Below are 27,748 nucleotides of genomic sequence, written 5' to 3'. Positions count from 1 at the left end.
TATGTCTGCTCAAACATCTTTTATGATGTTTAAATGCTTTCCTTGAAATGTATAAAGATTTGTAAATTAGATTTTCCTCTATAATAAAATACCATATGTGCAAGCTTTAAAAAGCCTGCAAACATGATTATGAAACTCAAATCAAACAATCATATTTGTGGTATTTTAAAAAGAAAAGATGGAAACAAGTTCAGGATAGCAGTTACTTTAGGGGCTGGGAAAAGGTAAGAATATGGAATCAGAGAGGTCTTCACAGCTCTTTAACCACACTGGGATTGACCTAGTTCTTCGGTTGAGCAGTCGGTTCACAAATGGATTTTATTATTGACTTCTATGTGTTACATATAATCTGGTACATTCAAATTACATGTTTTTTTTTTCTTGTTTAATTTAAAGAATGTATGGAAGGCACGGAAGTAGACACAGTAAAGTATAAATCACTAATTAATCAAGTGTGATTACTGGAGACTGTGATGCAAAAGAAGGACAGATACAGCTTTCACAGATGGCATTTAGTCTTCCAAGAAAAAGACACTTCTTCCTCTAGGCAGTAAATGAGGGACTTAAGGATAGGTGAAGATATTGATTCATTTGGAGGTAGATTAAAAAAAAAAAAATCAAAGACCCTTACTAGGGAACTAAACACAAAGATAACTACTGAGAATAAAGGCAAGAGGCATAGATTACTTATTTGAGAAAAATCTTAAAGTTTATAATACCCTGGAGACTCGGGAACAGTGCCAACCAGGTAAAAAATTATTCACTTTATTACATGAAACTCTGTGTACTCTGATCCCCACCCCCAATCTATTTTTCTCTGTATTCTATATAAACTCTTTGATATCACCCAATCCCCAGACTCAAGAGCACATGTTCTGGTAACCAGTAACTGCAAATTTAAACTAAAACCATGAAAGATGGTTTAAAAAATGATACTACCTTGCCTTAAAAGGGAAGAGATACAGCAAATAAAATTATCAATTTCAACAATTATTCTCTACACTTCATTTAATAAAGTTATATGACACTTAAAAGATAATGTACTATCATATATTCTCCCATCTGAGCATTACAGTAACACTGTGTGAGGAGGGAAGCACTCTGTCCATCTTAGAGACGAGAAAACTGAGTCTCAGGAGTATCAGAAGTCTAAAGTATTTTTTATGACAACATATTACTAAGTCTACATAATTATCAAAATGTATGAAGTCTCATTATTAAATGTGGTCTTAGTTTAAAAAAATTGTTAATCACTTACTATGTATCAGGAACTGCTAGACACTGGGGATACAAAGATGAGTAAGACACGATTCCCTCTTTCAAGGAGCTCATAGTCTGTGAGGAGACAACCCTGTAAACAAATAAATAGCTTTCAGTGTGATAATTTCTAAAACAGATGCAAAAGGTAAAGTACTACATCCGGGGCACATAAGAGAAGGTAGACAATCCATCCTTCAGGGATCAAGAAAGGGATCACAGAGAAGATAACCTCTGAGGGAACTGCATCTTGAAGTGCGTAATTCTTCGAGAGAGAATTAGAGAAAGAATGGAACGTCCAGAGAACTGCTTGCATAGTGCACAATGGAACATACGGAGAGTGTAATGTGATCAGGCAAACAAAGAGGGTCTAAACTGCATAGGATCCTATGTAATAGTTTATATTGTATTTAAAATATACCATGCATACTACTTTAAAGTTTATCCTGATGGCTTCAGTGATGAGAATTGCATTTTGGAAAAATAACTTTGGAAGCTGTGGGGGTTAGATTTAAGATAGTGAGCTTATCTGAACTAGAGCACTGGCAGTATGAAAGAAGACACTGAAGATACATATAAGGTCTTTGACCAGATGGCTATAGGATGGCTGAGGGTTACAAAAAAAATAAGAATCTGAAAAACTAAAATTTCCCCCTTCGTTGTCTGGGTGGATGATGGTTCCCTAACCAGGAGAGAGAGAAAAGTAAGACTATTTGACTATTTGACTATTAGGGAAGAGTGCAGTGGGAGAGATTACTAGTGGGAGATTGTGAGAAGAACAGGACCCATCAAGTCCAGGATGGGGTCATATGAGCTAGTGAATGGAACGGAGATCCATTACGGATCGAAGTAAGACTATTTTTCACTTCCAGTTCTGCCACTTAAGAGCTGTATGACCAAGTTAACTTTTCCATGGCTCATTTCCTGTATCAGTAGAATAGGAAAAACAAAGTCATCTATCTCATATTACAATGAGAATTAAATGAGATAATATATGTAAAAGACGTAGCACTTTGAGTATACAGCACGAAGTAAGGACTCAATAAAGACTACCTATTGTTTTTACTGTGGAAGAAGGAGGTTAAAAATACAAGTTTCATTTGGATATGCAGTTCAAAAGAAAGTTGCTAACAACCAGGTATAATAGACAGCTAGTTAGACAAGCATGCAGTCGAGGAAACAGGTCCATGGGGAAGAAATATTTTGGAGTCACAGTTTATGTAAGTGGCATTAACTTCCATGGAAGACAATGGGCTTGTTCACAGTGGAGACGTTTTGGAATAAATATTGAGCAGAATGAGAGAGTGCTGATCAACTTCTGCTGAGCCCTATTAATACTGTGCTTATCACAAGCCCTCAGGGACAACAATCTGCATAACGGTATGACTTTTATCAAGTTGTCCTTGGTCCCCAGCATATGAGAAGACAAAAAAACTGTATGATCAATTTAGGCTCAGGAATTTAGAAAGCAGGGTTGGCAAAAGAAAAAACGAAGTCTGAGTTTTAGGTCATAATCTACGCTCAGAGGGTATGGTCAGTAATATCTAAGCTAATTATGTCGGTCCAACCCTATGAAAATCCCCAGGCTTGTATAAAGGTTCACTATTATTCAACTGCAAAGAACAGAAAAAAGTCCTGAATGTAGATAATAAACTACATTTCCAGTACTCAGGTTATAGATCTATCAAATCCTCATTTAGAAGGTATATCTTAATTGCCTGCTTACTTCAAAATGTCTTTCTTAAGTCAGAAGCAAAATTGTGAAAGAAAGAAAGAAAGAGGGAGGGAAGGAAGGGGAAGGAAGGGGAGGGGAGGGGAGGGGAGGGAAGGGAAGGGAAAGGAAGATCCAATTCGAACAGATCTGATTCATTCTGCACACTCTGCAGTGTTAAAGCTTTGAAAAGTCAAATAAATACTGTCACATATCTATGTGCCTGGATCAATTAATAAACATACTTATTGGCTGCGTAGTTTATAAAGTGGGTATGGCAAGGATACAGAAATGGTAGAAGACAAAGTCCTGGCTTCAATACCGAGTCTAATTTTGACGACAATACTAATACACAAGAAAAAACTCAGTAACAAGATAGGATGATATGTAACAGAGCAGTTTAGTCCAATAAATGTGGAACCTAAAAGGTTAGAAAGCCTGTACTTAGGCAAAGCTATTTTATCAAGCATAAAATGTAAAACTCAATGAATGTGGCAAAGATAAAAATGGATGAACCATGCAGTCTCCCCCCTCAATATGGCTAAGATTCAGCAACTCTAAAGCATAAAATAAATATTTCATTAAAATGTAAACTACAAAATAGAGGATTACATTTTAAGTTAAATTATATATAGGAATATAGAAATATTACTTCTACATAGAAATACTGTTGGTCATTTCAATGACTTTATAGAATGAGAGAGTAAACAGGAGGGCGACCAACTCGTCCCAGTTTGCTCAGGAACATCAGGTTTTAATCTTGCATCCTGGGAAACCTCTCAGTTCTGGCCAAACTGGGGTTTTTGATAATCCTAGCGAACAGTGTAATGGCTCTAACTGCCTAGACAGCTCTTTTGATGTATCTCAAAGAAACTTTTCTAGTGGAATCCTGTTATAAAAGTATAATTCTGTTAGATTTTTCATTTCCATGTGACCTGCAAATTCAGAAAGGAAAAACCAATTTTATAGGAACGACTCATCACTAGGGCTCAAAATCATATCATTGGGACTACATGTCGGGAGAAGGGAACAGTAAGAGGTTTTCTCAATACCTTTTAGCCCTCCGAATCATTTACTTTTAATAGACTCTCTGTCCGTATCATCACCACTGATCTCTCTACTCAAGGCATTTCCAACTAGTGCTACTGTTCTTCCCTGGCCCATGCCATCATCCATCATCCCCATGCCATCATACCCCATGCCATCGCAGCCTATGCATCTATGCCAACAACTCACCTGTCCTGTATCTTGCTGATCTCCGTTCCATTCACTAGCTCATATGACCCCATCCTGGACTTGATGGGTCCTATTCTTCTCACAATCTCCCAATAGTATTCTCTACCACTGCACTCTTCCCTTAGAATTGGTCTGCTTAACTCAGGAACTATAGTCTCTCCAGCAGGCTCCCACACTCCTTCACTGTAGGGGCCCTACTGGCAATGTCATTAATACTTTACATTTGCATAGCACTTCATAGTTTCAACTTTTCACATGTTATGTCAAGAAAACAGGCTAAGTACAATTGTTTCCAATCTTACCAGTGCCACGTTAATATCACTTTTCACTTCTATCTCCTATTGGGCTTTTCTTCCCAGGTTCTGTCTTTATTGTGCCTCTGTCTCTACCTTCAAATAAACTTGGTGTTCTCAATGTATATATCTAACTATTTGAGAAAGAAGCTATCTAATTTCTTTTAAAGCTTTTTATATACAAATAGAGACGGGGTCTCACTATTTGCCCAGGCTAGTCTTTAACCTCTGGCCTCAAGTGATCCTCCCACCTGGGCCTCCCAAAGTGTTGGGATTACAGGCATCAACCAATATGACCAGCCAAAAAATTAAAGCTTTCTTGTCCACACTTGACCTCTCCCTATAAATATCACGGATTGATCCACTTATACTCAAAATACAAGGATGCCCCTCTTCTGATAATTTACAAGTGTGCTGCAGAATAGCACTTCTGAGCTGTACCATTCCAGTGACTTGAAGAGTACTTGCAATATCTACCAGAAAAATGACAAATAAACATGGAATCTACAGGTACTTGTTAGCCTCTGACTTTAATTTGGGTGTTTATTTTAACCTAAAAATGCCTATCTAACCACAGGATCTAATAATTTCAACTATCTTTCCTCCATCTTTCTGTATTTTTGGTCAATTTCAAAGTTCCTTTAAGTGTACAATATATGGCCCTTTAGGAAGTATTTCTATGAGAAAAATGTATTTTTCTTCAAAATGCCCAATTTCCTAAGTTAGTATGAATACCCAACTCTTACTATTCATTATCACTCAATTTCAGATTTTCAGCCAGAGGGAGATAATACATTAATTTTTAATTAACATTAATACATTAATTTTTTTCTGAGCCTGTTAGTTCTGTTTTCTCTTACTCTCTAATTTTTACATCTTCTTTTCCAGTAACATAAATCTAAACCTTGTTTCTTGACTTTTCTTTTTCAGATATATCTCACATCTCCCCTTTCATAAATGCAATCTCTTCCTATTTTTCAACCACTTCATTTTCTTATAGAAAGTGAGCTTCTATTCGATTGTATTTTTAATTTTTAATTTTACTTTATTTTCTTTCTTTCTTTGGAGGCAGGGTCTCACTTTTGTCACCCAGGATAGAGTGCAGTGGCATGATCATGGCTCATTGCAGCGTCTAATACTGGGCTCATGCCACCCTCCTGCCTGAGTCTCGGGGACTACAGGCATGTACCACCATGCCTGGTTAATTTTTTTGTTTGTTTGTGTAGACATGGGGTCTCTCTACACTTGACTCAGGCTGGTCCAGAACTCCTTAGCTCAAGTGAGCCTCCCACCCCAGCCTCCCAAAGCACTGAAGTATTTTTTATTTTTAAAGTTTTATTCCTCTCAAATAATTACACAGAAAACTCCTCTGCTTTACAGTAAGTTACCTCAAAATTTACCTCTCATTAACATGTATAACGTAAGCAAAAAATATTCTTACATTAAAATGCACCATACATATCACAGTTTTGAGCTTGAAGCACCAAATCTTGATTTTTCTGTAGATTCCCTTTTTAATGCCAATTTTAACCATTTCTAAGCTATATGAAAGCCTTGTTCTCAAAATTATTCTATGATCAATCTACTCTAAACTATTAGTTACATAATGAACACAAATTTTTTTCTCTCTCTCAAAGCAACCAACACATAAAATTCACTTTATTTACAGAAATTCAAGTCCAATAACTAGTGAAACTATTTAACTCAATTCTCTTTTCGTTCTCATTAATTCTAATCAAGTACCTTTTTGAGTACTTTAAATTCCATCTATGTCCTTGCTTTCTAAATAGCCCTGCATCACAGCAAGGCTTCAGTAATACCAGAAAATATGATCAGAGCAATTTAATGTGCTCTTCTATCAGAGATCTTGTTCCAATTAATGACAAAAGTTACAATTACATACCCAAAGCAAAACTAAACTAACCACCCTTTCAAGGAAAATGTGTTTCACGTATACTACCTTTGTCATTTTAGTGACAAAGCACAATAAATAAAATGAGCAAGACCACAGACAATTTTTTTTTTTTTTTTTTGAGATGGAGTCTCACTCTGTCGCCGAGGCTAAGTGCAGTGGTGTGATCTTGGCTCACTGCAACCTCCGCCTCCCAGGCTCAAGTGATTCTCCTGCCTCAGCCTCCTGAGTAGCTTGGGCCACAGGTGCCCACACCTGGCTAATGTGTGTACTTTTCGTAGAGACGGGGTTTCACCATGTTGGCCAGGCTGGTCTTGAACTCCTGACCTCAAGTGATCGGCCCACCTCGGCCTCCCAAAGTGCTGGGATTACAGGAGTGAGCCACCACGCTCGGCCCATAGACATATAATTTAACCTCTTTCAGTAGCCTTTGTTAAGCAAAACTTAGGGGAGCCATTGTTTTTGGACTAAGCTCCTGCATTAGGCCCCAAAATACCAGACCAAGACAAAATGAAGCCACTCATGCTAAATGCCACATAATTAAACTAAAAGTTCAAGGAAGCAGATAGTCAAAGCAGACCATCTTTCCCTGAAAACAGACAACAGTCTGCCTGAGTCAACATCATAAAGAATTCCCCTCTGCTTTAATCCTGACATTAACCAGTCAGCTTTTTCTCTGTTGTTGTTTCCTTGTCCCCATCTTACAAAACCCAGCGTTCTGCCACTACCCAGCAGACGTTCTCATTCTATTTTGTAGAATGGAATAAAAGCCAATTAGATCTATAACAGACTGTGAATAAAAGCCAATTAGATCTATAACTAAATTTGTGATAATTTTGTTTTTTGATACCTTCAAGGTAAGATTAGATAAGCACTTTGTGAATTATCAAGTACTATATAAATGCTAAATTATTAAGCATGAAAAATGCAATATTAAATAATATTAAATACACGGAACAATTTTAAATAATGAAAGTTAAATAATGCATTTATAGAAAAATAATAGTCCTGCTACATTTATACGATTTGTATCAGTTAATTCTAAACACTGAGGTGCTTTTGAGATACTAATCCCAGCTTTTAAATAATTTCTGATGAAAATTTCTGTAAAAAGACACTACACTCAATCCTGTCCTAGCATTAAGTCTTTGAAATTAAATATGCCCTCCTACTTTCTGAAGTGGTATACCTACACACTGTCATCTTCTAGGATAATGTCTTCCCTCACTTCTCCTCCCTCATTTAAACCCTTCTTTTTGGGTCATCAAACAGATTTGGGGCTCATGCATTACTTTAAAAAACAAGAGCAACAAGAAAAAGGGAGAAAAAAATTCCTTTGATGAACTCACTTCCTAAAATAATGTCTAGCTTCTTTGTCACCCACTCTTCTACCTTTGCAATTTGGTTGCTGCCCTCACCACTCTACTGAAATATTTCCGCTCCTCTTCCAAGGCCAAACAGTGGCCACCTCATATCCACTTTCTCCTGGACCTGTCTGCACCATCAGACTACAATTCAATCACTTAATAAACACTGATATGGCCTCCATTCTCTCCCTGAAAAATACTGACATAAGCGTCTAATTTAATCTTTCTAGTAAATCAATTTACCATGTTGCAAAAAGAAAAAAAAAAAAGGTGATCAATAATTAAACAAACTAGGCATTAGGCAATTTAACAATTTTTTGAATGAAGTTTTTTGGTATATATACACACACACACACACACACGGCATATTTTGAGGTGATACATTAAACACTAGAAATATAAAAACCATATAAAATATGTTCTTTGCTCTCAATGAGTTTAAAATTTAGTAGCAGAAACAGACAAGTGACTCAATTTTAAGTTCATTGACAGAAAAGGTTGCGCAGAGAGTAACTACACAACAAAAGGGGAGCACCTTAATATTATTTGGAGGTAAGAGGTAAAGAGTTGTCAGGAAAGAATTCTGAGAAATGGTAACAGTTGAGATGAGTTGTGGAGGACTCCAATGCAGCAGCTGCACATACAAAAGAAAAGAAGTAGAAAGGAAAGACATGCTTTCAAGACATTCCGTGCCCAGAGAGGTGAGATGACTAACATAAGCAGGTTAAATAGTAGTTCTGTTAGGAAAGGTATGGGGGAGAAATTTAAGAGACAAAACTATTAAGGCAGAAAGAAGCTATACCATGAAGAATACCAGGAAAGCCATACAGAACCACTACATTTTCAGCAGAGAAGGAATATATGTGTATTTTAGAAAAACCCCTTTGGCAGTGTTGTGAGGGTAGCCTGAAAGTAGTTTAGGCAGAAAATGGCCTGAAATTAGGGGAAAGAGAAGAGGAAGCAGAGACATTGAGGAGCAGAATCTATAATAAGAGGTGGACTAATGAGATGCAGGGGTAAAAGAAGGGGGGACGTTAAGATGTCCCAGATTTCTGACTAGGCCAATTACTTCTTACCATGACTACCACTACAGCTTTTATCTCCAAGCCCATAATTTCTCATCCAAACTAAGCACAGCTTGCTAAATGGTCTCCCTGCCCCACTCTTCACTCCCAACCTAGATCCATCCTCTACCCAGCAGTCAGACTGATCCCTCTAAAGCAGGATACATCACGGTAACTCTGTTTCCAATGTTCTCTCATTTTAACTACAACAAATCCAAACTCATAAATGCCTATATAATCTGTTGCCCCACCTCTTCCTTCTCTTCTGTATCCATTCCTGCCATTCCTCAACCTAATTACCTCAAGTGCTGCTAAGGAGCCTTTGCACTCACTGCTTCATCCAACAGTCCTTTGGCTGCTTTCTCAGTCTTAGGACTCAACTTACATATGATCTCTTCAGAAAGAATTCCTGATCACCACAGGCCAACTCTACCACCTCGCCCTATTTTATCTGTCCTAGTAATTCTCAATTACTGACGTTCACATATTTTGTCCTCTCACTTCTATCCATATTCCCATCTCTGCCAAGATAAGATCCTTGAGGACCGAGACTATCTTATTTGTCATTCTATTCCTAGAACCTACTCCAGAGTCTGGCTGGGGAAAGGCCCCCAATAAACAGTTACTGACAGACACAGCACAGCAAAGAGCTATATTCTGGAGGTATATTCTGTGCATGACATCCTATGAGCAGAGCTTGAGAGTAAACTGAAAGCCAGCCATGCTGTGACAGGTACCCAGTGTACACGCACTCACTCAGGAAAGGCCTACTGCATAGAGCAGAACCTAGGCAACCCCAGGACTAATAAGCTGGACAGCAGACAGGAACTATGAAAAGGGGTGACGAAAACCAAAAGAAAACTCCAAGGAAGAATTTCAAGAAGGAGGAAACAGTGACCAACCCCATCAAGGTAAGATCAGTAAAAACAGCAAATTGTTTACTGGACAATGTGAAAGTTTCCAGGCCCTTAGCAAGAGCAATTTTCATGGAAAGATAGGCCCAGAAGCCTGCGGCTTATGAAGCAAAAAGAACAACCAGAAACTTATTTTCAGATTATTTTGACTAGCAAAGAAAAGAGAAACATAAGTGTAAACATGTTTAGAGGATTGTTTTTAATGATGAAAGAGACCTGAGTATTCTTTACAGGCAAGCAGAAGCTGTAGTCACTGGCTGGATGATGACCACTAACACAAGATACCTGAGAAGGCAGAACTGGCTGAGATTAAACACAGGTAGAGACAAAAACTGCTCTTCCTCTGAGATTTCAAAGAGGAAAGGATGCTTGTGGGTGCAGGTATCTTTAAAAATGTCTGGAAAGGAAGTTAAGGATATGTTCCCTAATGTCTCCAATTTTCTCAGTGAAGTAGGAGACACTCTTTGAGGCACTGGCAATACAACGGTCAATGAGAATAGACAAAATTCCGTTTTACCAGGTATGTGACTAAGGTAAGGAATCTGAGGCAGACAGAGGAGAAACTTGGGCCCAGCTGAGTAGAGGCACCAATCCCCATAGACAAGAACTTTCTTCCAGCTCATTTTAATAGTACACGATTTGAAACAATGAAACTGTTAAGAGTTGTTTAGAGCCTAGGTTCCAGAAGAGAAAGGGGCACACTCCAACTATTATCAAACTAGTCCTGGTCATTCCAATTCATTATTTATACACACTCCCTCTTTTACCTCCATTCATTAAAATTTAGGTAGAGAAAAAAAGATGATTCTCCAGAAAAAAAAAAGTTCACTATTCGCATAGATTTCTAATTCATTGCCAATTGTCCCCAATCTGGCTGCATGGCAGAATCACCTGGGGTCTGTGTTGGGCATTCTAGGTGATTCTCACACAGATTTAGATACCAACAACTTCCCACATGTTCCTCCCACTGCTCTTCTCCTTCACTTCTAATCATCTGTCCGCTCAAGTGTCATCTCTCCAATTTTGAACTAGTTGCTATGTGTCTTCAGAGCACTCTAACCATGTTTTTTTCTCTATCTCCCCTGTTGTACTATTAAAGTCTTTATTACTAAGCTTCATCGTAATTCTAGCCTCTAGCCCAATGTCTGGCCCCTTCTAAATACTCCATAAATGGGCCAGTCATGGTGGCTCATGCTCATAATCCTAGCACCTTGGGAGGCCAAGGTGGGTGGATCACTTGAGCCCAGGAGTTCGAGACCAGCCTGGGCAACATGGTAAAACCTTGTTTCTACAAAAAACAAAACAGAATTATATATACCCAAAATAAAGGAAATTAAAAAAAAAAAAAAAATTAGCTGGGTGTGGTGGTGCGTTCCTGTAGTCCCAGCTACTCAAGAGGCTGAGGTAGGACATCACTTCAGCCTGGGGAGTTTGAGGCAGTGGTGAGTTGTGATGGCACCACTGCACTCCAGCCTGGGGGACAGAGTTAGACCTTGTCTCCAAAAAAGAAAAAACAAAAAACCCTCAATAAATGTGTATTAAATGAAGACACACAGATACACAACTAATAAAACAACATATTATTATGTTAACTGTTAAAACAACAATAAAAGATGGCTAGAGTGGTTAGGTTAAGAAAATACCTATACAGCACAGAACTGAAATTTTAAATTAAAATATCATTAAGAAAATACTATGCAAATGGGACAATACCCACCTACATCCTCTCCCATCTCTGCCCTAATTCTAAGATTCAAGTCCATGCTCACCTCACCAATATTTCACCTCCACAGCCCAAAACAAATGCTCAATAGAAAAAAGTCCAATACAAAACTAAAGGATCTAAAATGCTAGTTTGACTTATTAAATATTCAAAGAAACAAAAGAATACAGGACAGAGGCTTATTACACTTGGATACTCCCCAACCCTAATTAAACATTCCAAACACTTTAGAAGTTGTATGCTAAACCCCAAACTATCAAACATTAGACCCCAAAAGTTTAAGGAAAAGATGACTTCTTGGAATACAAGACAAATTTTCCCACAGAAACATTGTGACAAATGGTGGCAGGATAGCAAGACCAAGCCAGGAAAGCCCACTGGAACAGCCAAACTGTCCATACTTGACGAGGAAAACCATCATTCCATGGGGGTATGCCAGGGCTTCCACCAATATTTATTTGTGTGCATATACACTGCTCCTGCAAAATCAAAGCAAAATTCAAAATCAGTTGCTGAGACTAAAAAGCAGTACCTAAATCCCTTTGCATGATGCCTAACACAAAACAAATTATAGCTACTTTTATCCAGAACCCCTGATATTAAACTTTTGTCATAAAACAGCTTTATTTATCTCACTGAATACTAAATTCCAAGAATGCCAGGGCAAGTCCTTACCACTTGCCTCCCTCAAAGCCTGGCATACTGGAAGTGTTTAATACATATTTGCTACTGAAGAATACTTAGTGTCAACCAAATACCCAAACAACTAAGTAAATACGGGCAGTAAAACCAAATGGCCTATTTATTCTAGATGCTCTTTTGAATTAACCATCATACTTTTCATTCTGATTTGTCCCCTTAAAATTATCGTCAAAATGAAAAAAGTATTTGGCTGTTAGCAGTCATATAAAAAAAAGAAAAAAGTGTAAAAATTCATGTAGAAAATATCCCTCCAAGAGTCATCAGTTTAGAAAACACTGTTTTAGACAACAAACAGTCCTACATTAAATGGCTGAGTGAGATGGGGCATCTAAACTTTACTTGGCCTCAATTTTCTTATTAAATGAGAACTGGAACATAGAACATATTGATAGTTTTTAGCTTAGAATTACTTCACTGAAAATAGTGCATATTTCATGAAAATATGAAATACACAGAAACCATCCATAATCATACCAACCTCACAATGATTTACACAATTATTTTCCTCAAATACACTTCTATAAAGTTGCAATTCTTGTATACAAATCATTTTATTTTCTACTCTCCACCCCTATTTATAGTAAAAAGCTACGCATTACAAACTAGATAGAGTCGCTGGCCAATATCAAAGAACAATTTAATTTATGCTTACAGTGGTGGAAACAACTTAGAAACAATATTCTAGACAGCCACAAGGTGGTGATGTTGCACCATAAAAAGAACCTTTTTTAAAAAATAAAATAGATTATACCAACTTCCCCAAAATGAAATTGACAGTTTTCCTCCATTGCAGGAAAGGATATCAGTTACTATGTTTACTAGAAAACATTAGAAAGAAAAGAAAATGTATTCATCACTTAGCAGCAACTATTCCAATTTTTAACCTAAGCAGCTATAGGCCTTTAAAACACAAAAACATAGGGCTTTCTTTGGCATCATTACTCTATTATCCCACTGATCTTTCCTTCTCTCCCAGCTCCATCTCCTCCTCCACCTCTAAAAAGAGCGAAATATAATTTTACTTATCATGCATTGATGAACTTTATTTTTCCCATCCTTAAGATTCTTATTTCTCTGTCTTAAAATAATTTATACTAAAATTTAGCTATGTCAACAAAAGATAAACCTAAATGGTGTCAGTACAGTACTAAGAATGAGCTAGTGTTTTTCTTTTAATTTGCTATAATTTCTCAGTTTCTTATACAATATTATGTTTGCATATTACACCAAAGTTTTTACAGTAAAAAAATATATATGTGTGTGTGTGTGTATGTGTATATATACATATATAAAAGCATGCATTTGATAGTTTTTCCCCTTACCCTAGTGAACATCAGAAACAGGTTTCCCACTCCTATGCTGCAGGTTTCCGAAGACAATATAATTCAAATAACACTAAGTACATTAAAACTTGGGTTCCAAACTTACAGAATCAACGTAAGTTAACGTATAAAAAGAGCTGTGTAGATACTTGCTAGACAGAAAGGTAAGATGATAAAGCCCAAGACCTCATACACTTAGGTGGAGCACCTGAGTGATGCAGAAAACATAGCCAGTCTTAAACACAGAACCTGAACCAGGCCTCTGACTCCAAAATATAACAGCAGCAGCAAACATTTACTGGGCTCCTATTAGACGTCAGTCACTTTACAAAAAAATTCTCTCTAACGTTATCAATTATCTATTAGAGTCATCATTAATAGTCTTATGAACAGATAAGAAAAATTAGGTTGAAGTAAATTGCCCAGGGCCATGAAACTAGTAAAACTTTGAATTTGAAGCCAGATTTTCTTGAGCTCAAAGATAATGCTCTTTTCACTACATATGCACTGCAGAAACAAAATATATAATAAGAAACGCTGAGCTAATCCCATGCCTTAAAATGAGAAGTTTGCTGTATCAATCTGAAGTTACTATTCTCTTATTTTATCAACTAAAGCTTACGTCAGGTGGTTTTGTGGGCTGTTAAGCTAGCCTTTGAAAATATCTTTCCTTAAGGTTAAGAGAGAAAGAACAATTAATCGTAAAAAGATAAATGTGTAAAAGTATAAGCACATAAATAATGGAGTAGGCAAGCTGTTAGAGATCATGCTTAATAAATAATTTCCATGTATTCTGGGAAAGCATTCAGGACAACATGACATTCACATTCTATGAAGATCAAACTTCAGTATAATCTCTTATTTCAAAATGACACTAACATTTCCATAAGTAATTGGTCACTTGATTCAAACTGATATTTTAATAGTATATTTGCTTAACTGACTTTTTTCCTAAAAATTCAAAAATTTTTAATATTTTGGCATTCCTGAAATATACATACTTGCTGCCTTTATGAAGCAGCAGAAAGCAGAGTCACGAAGTTGAGCTGAGGATGAGAGGTGATTAAAGAGAATTACTCAGAAACTCAGAGCTTCTTAACGGCAGGCCAAACCCAGAACTGCTGATAAAACCAGCACTCTTCCACAGTGTGCTCATCAGCAGCATATCATGACTCGAAGTTATGTTCACCTCAAAACATCTTCTGATTGTTTCTTAATACATTAAGAATTCTAATTTATCAGCATTTAAGCAGCCATGGAGATGTCCTAACTCTTCAATTCCAAAGTGCCAATTTCAAGTTTGAGAAGAGCACATTTTGGTAATGTAATGTAGAGAACAGTTTTTAAGTCAGACAGACCTACGTGCAAACTTCAATTCTATTTGTGCATATTTAATCTGAGTCTGAGTTTTCCTGTTTGTTAAATGAGGATACTAAAACCAAATTAATATAGTATTGTGAGGGGTTTTTTTTTTTGTTTGTTTGTTTTTAAAAAAAAGGTGTTAAATATTAGCTGTGGGAAAGTGGAACTCTTTTCTAGAATCAGGAATATAGAAGGTGCCCAATAACAGCTAATTTCCTAACCCCATCTCACCCTGATCACCACCACTCTAACCACACTCTCAATTACTCTAAGGCACAGAAACTCTCAATATTTTTCTTCTACATTTCCACAACATATAGAGAAAAGTAGGTAAAGAAAGCCCCTCACACACCTGCAGTAAGGATTAGAAATTACATTTAAGAACTTGAAAGGAATACAGTACTGCCACAAAATCTGTTATAAATACACAATTTCAAGATATTTTCAAGTTATTTACATAATAGATACACACTGTTAATTCACTATTTACAAATACTCTTCCTAAGCATTTTAAAGCATGCTGTAAAGGATACATTTTCATCAGATAGTCCTCATTCTTAGAGGAAAGTATTAGAATCCAAAATACAGGGACACAATATCAACAGACCCAAAATGCAAAAAACTAAAAAAACCTGAAAGTTCATTTAGCAACAAAATCTGACCTGATGTGTGGCTATTTATTAACCTTACTTATCCACACACAAGCATTTGCCAAACAAAGTACAGGCACTGCCCTAGACTTCACTGGGTTTTATTTAACAGTATATGGAACGGATTACCTTTCCAAAATTCAAGAAAATTCTGAAATAGATCTGACACCAACGAGAAGGTATTATAGACCCAGCCAAGTGAATATGTACTGAAAACCAAGTGCCAGCTTTAAGTCACACAATAAACCCATGAATTGGGCATATTATTCTCACTTTACATATGATACAACTAGGGCTTAAACTGAAGTTAACTTAAACAGTATCACTCAGCCCATGGGTGCCAAAACTCAAATCTAGGTTTGTCTTACTTTATTTAAGGCCCGAGCTCTAAATAGCCAATACATTAATGGAAATTAAATCACAAAGAAAGTTTTAAAACAAGTTACAATTACCACTTTTAACCTAGAAAAATGGTATTCCCAAGTATAATATATACCTTCCATTCCGTATTCACTTGTAAACATTGACACAATATTTCACAGAGCATAGACAAAAAGAGATGGCTATTGTTTTTCCCCGAGAGAAAGGGCTCAAAGAGACAGTGAAAACAAACACAAATACAATAGGCTTCTCATGGCCAGGTGCCTTGGCTCAAGCCTGTAATCCCAGCACTCTGGGAGGCCAAGGCAGGCGGATCACTTGAGGTCACAGGAGTTCGAGACCAGCCTGGTTAACATGGTGAAACCCCCACCTCTACAAAAATTAGCCACCGGGTGTCAGGTACCTATAATCCCAGCTACTTGGGAGGCTGAGGCAGGAGAATTGCTTGAACCCAGGAGGCGGAGGTCGCAGCGAGCTGAGACTGCACCACTGCACTCTAGCCTGGGCAACACGAGACTGTGTCTCAGAAAAAAAAACAAACAAAAAAACAAAAAAAACAATAGGCTCCTCAAAAAGAAATGTCAACTAATCCTTTCCACTCAAATTTAGAAAAAAAAAAAAATCATGGCTTTGGCATATTTTTGACCACAAAATTACTAACACAGCAACCTATGTTTATTTCAACCATATTTTTAGGTTTTTCCAGGAAAAAAGATCTACTCTTCTGATGACAGGATCAGATTTTGGGTCCTGCTGGTCATAGGTCTGAGGAGGGTTTAAGTGAGAGAGCCCATAGGTGTCATCACTGTGGCCCTAAATAAGAGTTAGAGATTAGCTTGAAATTTGTTTTGTTTCTTTCATTAATTTAAAATTCAAACCTCTTCTCACGACTTTCCAAGTCAATGCCCTTACCCTAAACAAAGGCTTTTTCCTATAAGAGACACATCATGCCCCCAACCAACCTACCTTCTAGTCAAAAGCCCAAATTCCAAATTTGACACATTTCAGTTAAAAATCTCTATTTTTAAGTGGCTTACCTTAGCTAAGCGAAAAGCAATCAGACTATTTAATAATGAATCATAACTTCTAGCTGAACTCTCAGTAGGCATTTTTAAAAAAGAATTAGCTTTGCTCAAAGTAATTTCTGCTTTTGTAGAAAGATGTACGGAGGAAATGTTTTGAACAAGGAAGCCTAATGGAGGTCTCTTTGCAGTATCATTTCTCTTGCCTACTCCTCACTGTAATCACCCTGTATCAAGTTTCTAGAGTTTGTTTGGATCAAGTCCTTGGCAATTATCTCAGGCTGTTTTAAATGTCTGGAAGGTTCAGATGTTAAGCTCTCTTTGTATTTACATTATACATGTGTACTTAAAGAATACTTGAGGGCTGGTCACACTGGCTCGTAACTTTAATCCCAGCATTTTTGGAAAGACGGCAAGGTGAGAGGATCACTTGGAGTTAAAGACCAGCCTGGGCAATAAGGTAAGACCCCCCCATCTCTACAAAAAAATAAAAATAAGGCAGGGCACGATGGCTCATGGCTGTAATCAATCCCAGAACTTTGGGAGGCCAAGACAGGTGAATCACTTGAGGCTAGGAGTTCAAGACCGGCCTGGCCAACATGGTAAAACCCCGTCTCTACAAAAAATACAAAAATTAGCTGGGTGTGGTGACACATACCTGTAATCCCAGCTACTCGGGAGGATGAGGCACAAGAATCACTTGAACCTGGGAGACAGAGGTTGCAGTGAGCCGAGATCGTGCCACTGTACTCCAGCCTGGGTGACAGTAAGACTCTGTCTTAAAAAATGAGTAAATAAAATAGAAATAAAAAATTAGCCAAGTGTCGCGGCACACACCTGTACTCCCAACTACTAGGGAGGCTAAGGTGGGAGGATCATTTGAGTTCAGGAGGTTACGGTTGCAGTGAGTCGTGATCTTGCCAATGCACTCTAGCCTTGGGTAACAGAACAAGACCTTTCTCAAAAAAAAAAAAAAAAAAAAAAAGGAATATTTTAGCTAGCTAGAAAAATGACCTCTGACAGAGCACACTAGGACCCCAAATAACCAACTCAGTTTCTACCAACAGTTCTCAAACTAACATGTATAAAATCTCTTGAGACATTTGCAAAAAATGAAGATTCCTAAGCTCCACTCTCAAGGACCATATCAGAGATCTCAAAGGATACTCAAAATCAGCATGTTTAATAAGCATCCCAGACGACTGTTACACAAGGACTGCACTTTGACAAACACTGGTCTATACTATACTTTATCTAATGATGGTGTTAATGATTTCTTGTTCCCAGGCTGCACAGCAAAACCATCACTACCTGATATACTGCTAGCCATGTTAAGTGAGTATCCCAGATTTCATGCTTACCCTTTTAGCAACTGTTTTTTATTTGGCCAGGCATGGTGGCTCACGCGTGTAAATCCCAGCACTATGGGAGGTCGAGGTGGGGGGGATGACTTGAGCCCAGGAATTCAAGACCAGCCTGGGCAACAACTCTACTAAAAAAAGAAAAAGAAAAAAAAAATAGCTGAGCATGGTAGTGCATAACTGTAGTCCCAGCTACTTGTGGGGCTGAGGTTGGAGGATTGCTTGAGCCCAGGAGGTCAAGGCTGTTATAAGCCATGATCACACTATTGCTCTCTAGCCTGGGAGACAGAGCTGCCAGAGACCCTGTCTCAAAAAAAAGTGAGGGGTGGAAAATTTGATAAGGAGCTCTGCCCATGCCAAAACAAAGCTAGAACTGTCTTTGAGAAATGAGTAGCTCACAGCAAAGTGAATACTTGTTTGAATTTTCAACTTAATAATACTGAATTACGAGCAATAAACTTGCTTTAAGGGCTTATGTTCTGGCCACCATGCTTTCTGCTTTATAAACATTATTTCAATTAATCCTTACAAAAATCCATTAAGGATGGTATTCTTTACATTTTACAAAAGAAGAAACTGAGGCAATCCTACCATTAAACAGTACTACCACAAGTCAGGTCTGCCTGACTTTAAACTGTAACTCTTAACCTGTATGCCAAAAGTGCCTCTATTGTTAAAAACTTAAAAAGAGAAGAGCAATCTAGTTTGTTTACTTCTAAGGTAAAGAATATCCTACTTTATCCAAAACAGGTTCATTTAATTCTCTTTCCCAGTCTAACTAAACACAGACAAAAAATAGGACATCTTTGCAAGTTGGGGCTAATGTATAACCACAGTATCCTAATTTCAAGTCAGGACTCAACAGTCAGCTTCCACCTAGCCCAGTCAATCAGATTTATGAGTATACTGAATAGCTACCAAAAGAACTTGTTTTCCTTGTTTCCTAAAAGGCTATCATACCTACATTGTTAATGCTAGGATATTTCTTAACTACCCAAGTAATTTAGGGTAGGGAGGAGAGCCATCAAGAAGCAACTTCATGTAACTCAATCCGTGCCCTTCTTTGTGCCCCGGCCTTTCCAATTTCTATAAATCATGTTTCTCAGTACATCCAATTACCAAACTCCTCCCCGCAACAGCCAATGTACTATTTTCAGAAATGTGCAAAGAGATTTGCATGAGGATGCAGGGGCCTGTTTTTAGTGTACATGAAATGCTTCAAAAATGCTTCGCAGCTATGCACTAATAACCTAATTCTTAAAATGAAATGCACTCACTACTCCACTCAGAAGCTATAATGTAATAAAAACTAAACACTCATTTTCTTCATTTCACCTTTAACCATGGCATTACTTAGCAGCCAACATGAACTAAAAACAAACAAACAAAAACACTGCTGAGACTAAAATAAAGCAATAATGGATAAGGCTAAGAGATAAAGCGAGAAAAACCCAGATAGCAAGCAATGAATCTACCTGTTCTTGGAAAGGAGAAGCAGCACCTTATTCATTGTATTTCCATAAGAGAGGATTTCCATTCCAGTCTCTAGAAGGAAAGAGATTTCCCTCCACTATAATGACACCTTTCAAAGGAAGAGTAGCTTATCCCAAGCTTTTTCAAGACATTGCAAACAGAAAATGCCATTGGGGCTGGGAGTACGGGTGGAAAGGCTGCTCACTCTGGTTAAGGCCAGAGTGATAGTGAAGACACCCTGCTCCCCTAGGTCTCAAATCCAATCACAAGGGCAGAGGGAATTGATTTCTGCCCATCTGTGGCCCATTCTCTGCATGGGATGCTGTCTGCTCCAATTCACGAGATCGGGTAAATCACTACTTCCGAGCAGTGTGGACTATTGGGTCCTGTACTTTGTTAGATCCCACTGCCCTCAAGTAGAAAGCAAGTCAATCCTGCCCATTATGGTGGCATACTAGGAAAAACCTCAGAGGCCGCAAATGTTCTCTTCTTTTCTAACCAAGGATAGTACCAGCTATTCCCATCTGCGTAGTAAGCCAGATGTGCTGTCATTTGCACTTTTTAGACTCAGCTTTCCCTGTGGCAGGCTCAGACTCAAAATCCAGATTTGCAGAAAGTAGTAAGCTGTCTAAGCTTCAGCTTTCAAAACAGTTTTCCGGAAGTCCTGTTTTGGTATAATAAAGCTGATGCTATACTTAAATAAAATTTATGGTAATCTGTTACACTGATGGCCCCAAATGGATTCACATATTTGTACCCTTGAACCTGGGCTAGATTTCTGACTTGCTTTAACCAGTATAATGAGGTAGAAATGATACCGTGTCCCTTACAAGCCTAAACCTTAAGAAGATCTGGTTGCAGACCAGGCGCGTTGGCTCACGCCTGTAATCCCAGCACTTTGGAAGGCCGAAGCGGGCAGATCACCTGAGCTCTGGAGTTCCAGACCAGCCTGGCCAACATGGTGAAACCCCATCTCCACTAAAAATACAAAAATTAGCTGGGCATGGTAGTACACGCCTGTAATCCCAGCTACTCGGGACGCTGAGGTGGGAGAATCGCCTGAACCTGGAAGGCGGAGGTTGCAGTGAGCCGAGATTCAACCACTGCACTCCAGCCTGGGTGACAGAGTGAGGCTCCCTCTCAAAACAAAAGATCTGGTTGCTTCTGCTTTGTACTCTTGTGAGCCCTAAGTCATCAGCTTACTCTTGTGAGCCCTAAGTCATCAGCTACCAGGTAAGGCCAGCAACTCTTCTGGAAAGGCTACATGGAGAGAAAAGCAGCCACAGAGTGATCACCAGCAAAACTTGTCCAGATGAGCCCAACTCAGGAAAGCAAAACTGTAACAAAGAAAATGGTTGTTTTAAGTGACTTGGTTTAGGGCTGTTTGCTATGCAGCAACACATAACTGAAACTACGCTCACCTGGTTCCTTGTGTGTTCTGCATAATTTCTTCAAATCCCAGAAAAAGGACAGGTACAATTAATTACACTCTGCAAAACTACAACCTGAGAAGGAAAGTCCTATGCCCTTGTTAATGTCAGTGATTCCACTAAACTCCAGGTTCCAAGAGGACAGGCTTCATGTCTGTCATCTCAACACTGTACTCCCAGCACCTAGAAATATGTCTGGCACATAATAGGTACACCAGTATGTGCTGTGAGTGAACTACAGTTTTAAGCAATGTCAAGATTAGGCCGGGCGTGGTGGCTCATACCTGTAATCCTAGTACTTTGGTAGGCCGAGGCGGGCAGATCACCTGTGGTCGGGAGTTCAAGACCAGCCTGACCAACAAGGAGAAACCCCATCTCTAGTAAAAATACAAAATTAGCCAGGCATGGTGGTGCATGCCTGTAATCCCAGCTACTTGGGAGGCTAAGGCAGGAGAATCTCTTGAACCCGGGAGGCGGAAGCTGTAGTGAGCCGAGATCACGCCATTGCACTCCAGCCTGGGCAGCAAGAGGGAAACTCCACCTCAAAAAAAAAGAGAAAGAAATGTCAAGACTAAATCAACAAATGCTAGTCTTCCTTATAACTTAAAAACCATCTGACATATGGTTTTACATTATACATTCCCTAAAAGAGTTGTTTAAACGTATGAATTGAAGTGCCCACTAAGGAGGGCTTTTTAATATCTTTGGGTTTGTTTCAATGGTAGAGCTTATGATCTAATAATAAAATATCATGATATAGGTTGAGTATCCCTAATCCAAATATCCAAAATCTGAAATACTCCAGAGGGTGTTTCTGTTGCGTAATGTAGGTGGCTCAAAGTTTCCCATTTTGGAGCATTTCAAACTTTGAATTAGGGATACCCACTTTATATATATTTTGGAAATTAGATCCTGATTCATATGCTCAAAAAATGCAAATTTTCAAAGACTAAGCTTTTATAAAAAGGAAACACAAACTTCATCTGTAAAAGCAACAGAATTCAAAATTTGCAAAATAAAATAAATATCTACATTTCACCAATGTACTTTTCCAGATAAGAGACGAGTTGATGGGTGCTGACGAGTTGTTGGGTGCAGCACACCAACATGGCACAAGTATACATATGTAACAAACCTGCACGTTATGCACATGTACCCTAGAACTTAAAGTATAATAATAAAAAAAAAAAAAGAAATCAACTTCTGCTTTATCCTTGACAGAATAACTATTCTGTGGTACAATGCTTACAAATTTAAATATCACCTACCAGTAGCCACTGCAGTGAGATTACCATTTTAACACAAAGGAAAAAAACCGACAAGTTCACCTCTACACGGTACAAAAGTTTAACACAATCCAAACAGGTAAATTCAAATCCTTCACATACAGCTCTTAACTAATGTTCCATTGTACATGAAGAGCAAGAAGTCGGGTGGGAAAAGAATACTGACATAGGAACAAAAATAAGGTTTTAGTTTTAGTTCTAATTGTGGCCACTAACTAGCCACTCTGGAAATGTAACTTTTTAAACTTTTTTTTTTAGCCTCAGCATATTTATCTAAAAAGCAATGACTGGCCAGAAGCGGTGGCTCATGCCTGTAATTTCAGCACTTTGGAAGGCCATGGTGGGAGGGCCACGAGTCCAGGAGTTAGAGGCCAGCCTGGGGAAACACAGCAAGACCCCATCTCTACAAGAAAATTTAAAAATTTAGCTGGGTGTCATGACAAACACCTGTAGTCCCAAATACTTGGGAGGCTGAGGTCGAGGCTGTAGTTTAGCCATAACTGTGCCACTAAACTCCAGCCTGGGCAACAAAGCAAGACCCTGTCTCAAAAATAGATAAATAAAATAAAATAAAATATAAAGCAATTATTACTAACACACTTATCAGTTGTCATGAGAACCAAATGATATAGTTATTATTTACAAATGTGAAATGCTATACTAACATAAGCTATAACACTCTTCTTAATGCCAGCAAAAACAGTAAAATTCATCTATGTATGTTTGTATCATTTTTCCTCCATTAAGTATTATTAACTAGTTCCTTGGATACCATTATAAAGGGCAATTTATTGGATTTTCCACTGCTCATTATAATCGTATCACATTTTTATACAAAGAGTAAAAAACCCAGTCTTTCTAATAATTATGAAATCAAAGTGTATTAACATGCAATAACATGCTAACCTATTACCAGGGAGATAATCTTATAGGTACAGAAAGGTCAACTGTTTACCAATCACACTATGTTTTAACCATACTAGCTAGCTACTTAATCCACCCAAAAAAATTGAATAGGAATCTTCATTTACTTTGTAAAGTCTCCATTTTTATTTGATAAAGCCTTCCTGAAAGAAAAGAGTATTCTGAAGGTATAAATGAATAGAGAAGATAAAGTTTTTTTTTTTGAGACAGAGTCTCACTCTGTCGCCCAGGCTGGAGTGCAGTGGCGCCATCTCGGCTCACTGCAGGCTCCGCCTCCCAGGTTCACACCATTCTCCTGCCTCAGCCTCCCGATAAAGTTCTTAAAGTTTCTTATTTCACTTGCATCACCTCTCTCCTTCCTACTCCCCAGCCCAAAGTGAGACATACAAAGAAAGTAACAATCCAAATAAATCATCTGATATTGCTAACTGCTCTTCTCTACCCAATTCATCCCTTAGACTCACCAGCTCTCATGCACATATTAAACAAGGAGGGTAGATACTCTGATGAAAGTCTAGGACCCAAGAATCACAAAATGTTAAAAACTAGAAGGAATCTTGTGGGATCATCTAGTCTTACTGACAAGGTCACTTAAAGGCAGTAACTATATTTAATTGATGGTAAAGCCATTGTATTATCTTCATACATGAAAGAAAACCATCATTGTCAACAATCTCCTGATTCCACTTTACCCACCAGCTGAATAATGCTTCAGGCAAATCATTTAAACTCCCGGGCCAGTTTATTCTGTAATATAATAGTAAATAACATTAGTCAAAATTCTCTGTAAACTGTAAACCACAACACAAATGTAATATTGTGTCTCTGTATATATACGGCATATCTCTACAGTAAGAGTTCTTATCAATACATAGAGGAATCTGAAGGTTCTACTGTTTTAAAAAGCTCCCAGTAGGCCTGGCATGGTGGCTTACGCCCTAAGTGTAATCCCAGCACTTAGGAGGCCAAGGCAGGCTGATCGCTTGAGCTCAGGAGTTCAACACAAGCCTGGGCAAAATAGTGAGACCCCATCTCTAAAAAAAAAAAAAAATACAAAAATTAGCCGGGTGTGGTGGCAAGTGCCTGTAGTTCCAGCTACACAGGCGACTGAGGCAGGAGAATCTCTTGAGCCTGGGAGGCGGAGGTTGCAATGCACCCAGAAGGCACCACTGCACTCCAACCATAGGGACAGGAGTGAAAGAAATCCTGCCTCGAAAATAGAAAAAGTTCCAAGTAATTCCGAGATGAGTGTTGTGGATGACCTTCAGGTGGCCCATGGACTCCGCTAAAATTATATCCACGAAGCATAGGCACATATGGAAAATTTCCAGGCCAGCATCAGTTTTACCAAGAATTAATAATCCCCAAAAAGTTGTAAAGTAGCACACACATGCTGAGGGTAAAGCTTCATGATCTTGCTCAAAATGGTACCACTGTTCTCCCAACCAACCTGAATCAGAATCAGTTATTTTTACTTTCTTCACTTGCCCTCTCATCCATTTTGGCTATTCGACTTCCTTTCTTCCTTTCCATTCGCCTGCACCACAGCTCAGATCCTCACTACCCATGACTACAACAACTGGGAGGTCTTTCAACCTCCAGGTTCTCCCTACCTCAATTCACACTACAGGCCGCTATCCCACTAATCCTTCTGAAACAAAGTGTTCAAATTGTTTCACTCCCAACTCAAAATCATCTGTGGAAGCCCCATCACCTAGTAAATCCAAGGTCATAAGCCTGGCATTAAAAACAGCCCATAAACTAGTTCAAATTTTCCCTTCAAGTTTTATCATCCTTTATCCTGGTACAAATAAGCTTATGTTCCACCCAAACATAAGTACGTGCCTCTCCCTAAATAGGAACTCTGTGCTCTCTTAGAGATACCTCTTTGCTTGGATTACCTTTCCTGCCTATCCAAAGTCATAATCGTCCTTCAAAACCATGATTTCAGAAGCCATAAGCTCTACAAACTAACCCTCTTATCCCTACCTTGCCAAGTAAGATCTGAGCTCTACTCTTTGAAGTTTACTTCTGAGAGGATTTTGGTACCATTTATGAAACTTATATATTAAAAGACAAATAGGGCATTTGTGTATAGCACTATCTACCTAATTAGTGTGAAGGCAGAAACTGCTAATCAGTTCATCTTTGTATTCCCCAAAATACCTCCCACAATTATGCAGTAAATGCTTAACAACTGTACAAGGAAGTAAAGGAAATTTCAGCCACCGTGGGGTAAACAGCAAAGATTACCATCTCTTTGAAGGCAGAGACTTTATCTGTGACATCCTGTATTATGCCGGTAGCTCATAATTATTGCTTTTCAAAACCCTGATGTAGATCTTACCAGCAGTTTCGCATTTTAAGGTAAGAACTATCTGAAAATGTTAATAAGCTATGTCCCAAAGAACTATTCCAAATACTTTACAATTCCCAATCTGAGTAGCTCCCAACACTTGGCCACTACACTTTCCATTTTTTAACATACTAACCATTTATAAAAAATGATCATTTCTAGTCGCAGCTAATTTACTACTTGATGGCTAAAAACAAGTCACACAATAAAAGAATGACTTTCTTTTTTAAAAGGTGCATTTTGCTTGCGTAATACACACAGATTTGGTGAGGCAGGTAAAGTGGATTTACACATGAACTCTTGTTTTTTTAAAAAAAAAAATGCAGGTAACTGTAAACCAAGTATTTCAGGTAAAAACACCAAATGGGGAAAACAAATATAACTTTGGACATGATTTTTTTCCCCACTACTATTACTAGTAACATTTTAAAGCAGAAACACAAAATCTTGTTCTACATTAACCTACACACACACAAAATTTTGTTAAACTTATCAAATAGAAAAAGAAAGCAAAATCAAGCCCCTGAAAAATATTTTTATTCTGGAAGAGTAAAAATGTCAAAATTATAACAGACACTACTCTTCTTTGGTAATGAAGGTTTCATATATTTACCAGAGCAAAGAAAACTCCAAATCGACAGAGCAAAGAAAGGACTGTGAACAAGACTGATCATTTAAAGGTCGTAAAGGTAAGGAGCAAACTACAAAATTAAATTTTTTAAAAAAAGGACACGAAGATGAAAGGAGAGTCTGTAAGTCACAAACAAGATAAGGACTGGTAAAATCTGCAAGGTCACTGGAACCTACCAGGTCACAAAAGGTGGAGGTGGGGGTTGCGATGGGGGGGCGGGGGATGGGGAGCTGCAGAGTCGGTGAAGAACGGGGAGTGATAAAAACATGTCAGAAAAAGACGTTCCAAGGCTGGAGTCCTTGGTTTGCAACGCTCAAATTGGGGTTAAAGTCAGGGCACGGGCAATGAGTCCATATATTTGTGTTTTGAGGGAGGTGTTAGGGAAAGGTGGAGGAAGGCGAAGAGAAGGCTAAGAAAGCCTAAGAACTGCAGCTGCAGAGTCACGGAAACACTTCGCTCCGCTCCAGGATCACTGGCACAGGCCTGTGCCAGGACGAACTCCGGGTAAGACCCGTGACCCCACCCTAGAAAACTCCCGACTCCCTGGCTGGAGAAGGTAGCCAAGGTAGGGCGGACAGTCCCCCGACGGCCCCTAGGAGGGTCCAGCCCGGAGGCGGACGGCGCCGGGTGCCCAGCACCGCGACCAAGGCTCCGGGCCCGTGCCCCCTCCCGCCCTGGGCGCCCGCACCCCCAGCCCCGCGCCGCGCCGTCCTTACCCGGCGCGAAGCTGTCGGCTCCCGGCAGCCGGGCGGCCACGGCAGCGGCACCTCCTCCTGCGGCGGGCGCCCTCACCCTTCCGCGCCCAAGATCGCCATCTCGCAGCAGGCGCGGCGGCGGCAGCCACCCAGGCGTCGGCCCCGGCAGCCCAGGCCGCCAGCAGCCACTCGGAACCCGCACGCGGAGCTCGCCGACACCCGACCCTCCCCCCACCCCCACCCCGGCCACGCGCCACCCCCAGCCGACCCCACACCTCCCTTCCTCGGGAGCGCGCCGCGTGGCCGCGTCGCCGGCGCCGCGCCCCGAGCGCGCGCCTCCCCGCCAGCCCCGGCACAGCGCGCTACGCCGCGGCCGCCCAAAGCCTCCAACTCCGGACCCGGAATCCGCCTCCCCCGAGCATGCGCAGCGAGGGCGCTCGGATGCTGCCTTAGGAAAACTCCGCTCCTCCTGGTCTTCCGAGCGGTGGAGCGGAGGGGGAGGGACAGCCAATAGCAGGGAGGGGCGGGGCCTGAACCTGTGGAAGGGGCGGGGCCGCCGCTGAGATTTGGGCAGACGCTGCTCTAAACGCGCTCTGGGCACTGCTAATTTGACTTTCCGGTCGGCGGTCGAGCCCGGAACAGGACTTCTTAAAGTCCGGGAGCAAAAGTAGGCTGT

The 27,748-nt window shown here is 39.4% G+C and overlaps 1 protein-coding gene across 1 annotated transcript in view; it reads right to left on the bottom strand.

Annotated features, from left to right (window-relative positions):
• Positions 1–27,286, bottom strand: part of WWP1 (WW domain containing E3 ubiquitin protein ligase 1) — a 122,875-nt gene extending 95,589 nt beyond the window's left edge. Inside the window, exons 1-2 of the mRNA XM_025393677.1 lie at positions 27,094–27,286; positions 1,259–1,351 (exon numbers count right to left, since the gene is read on the bottom strand). The gene's annotated coding sequence lies outside the window, so the exon portion shown is untranslated. The remainder of the gene's footprint in view (positions 1–1,258; positions 1,352–27,093) is intronic.
• Between the last annotated feature and the right edge of the window lie 462 nt (positions 27,287–27,748).

This window comes from Theropithecus gelada, chromosome 8, assembly GCF_003255815.1.
Source record: "Theropithecus gelada isolate Dixy chromosome 8, Tgel_1.0, whole genome shotgun sequence".
In the NCBI taxonomy this organism is placed as follows: domain Eukaryota; kingdom Metazoa; phylum Chordata; class Mammalia; order Primates; family Cercopithecidae; genus Theropithecus; species Theropithecus gelada.
Note: the sequence above shows the minus strand (reverse complement) of the source record. Positions and strands in the feature narration are given on the sequence as shown.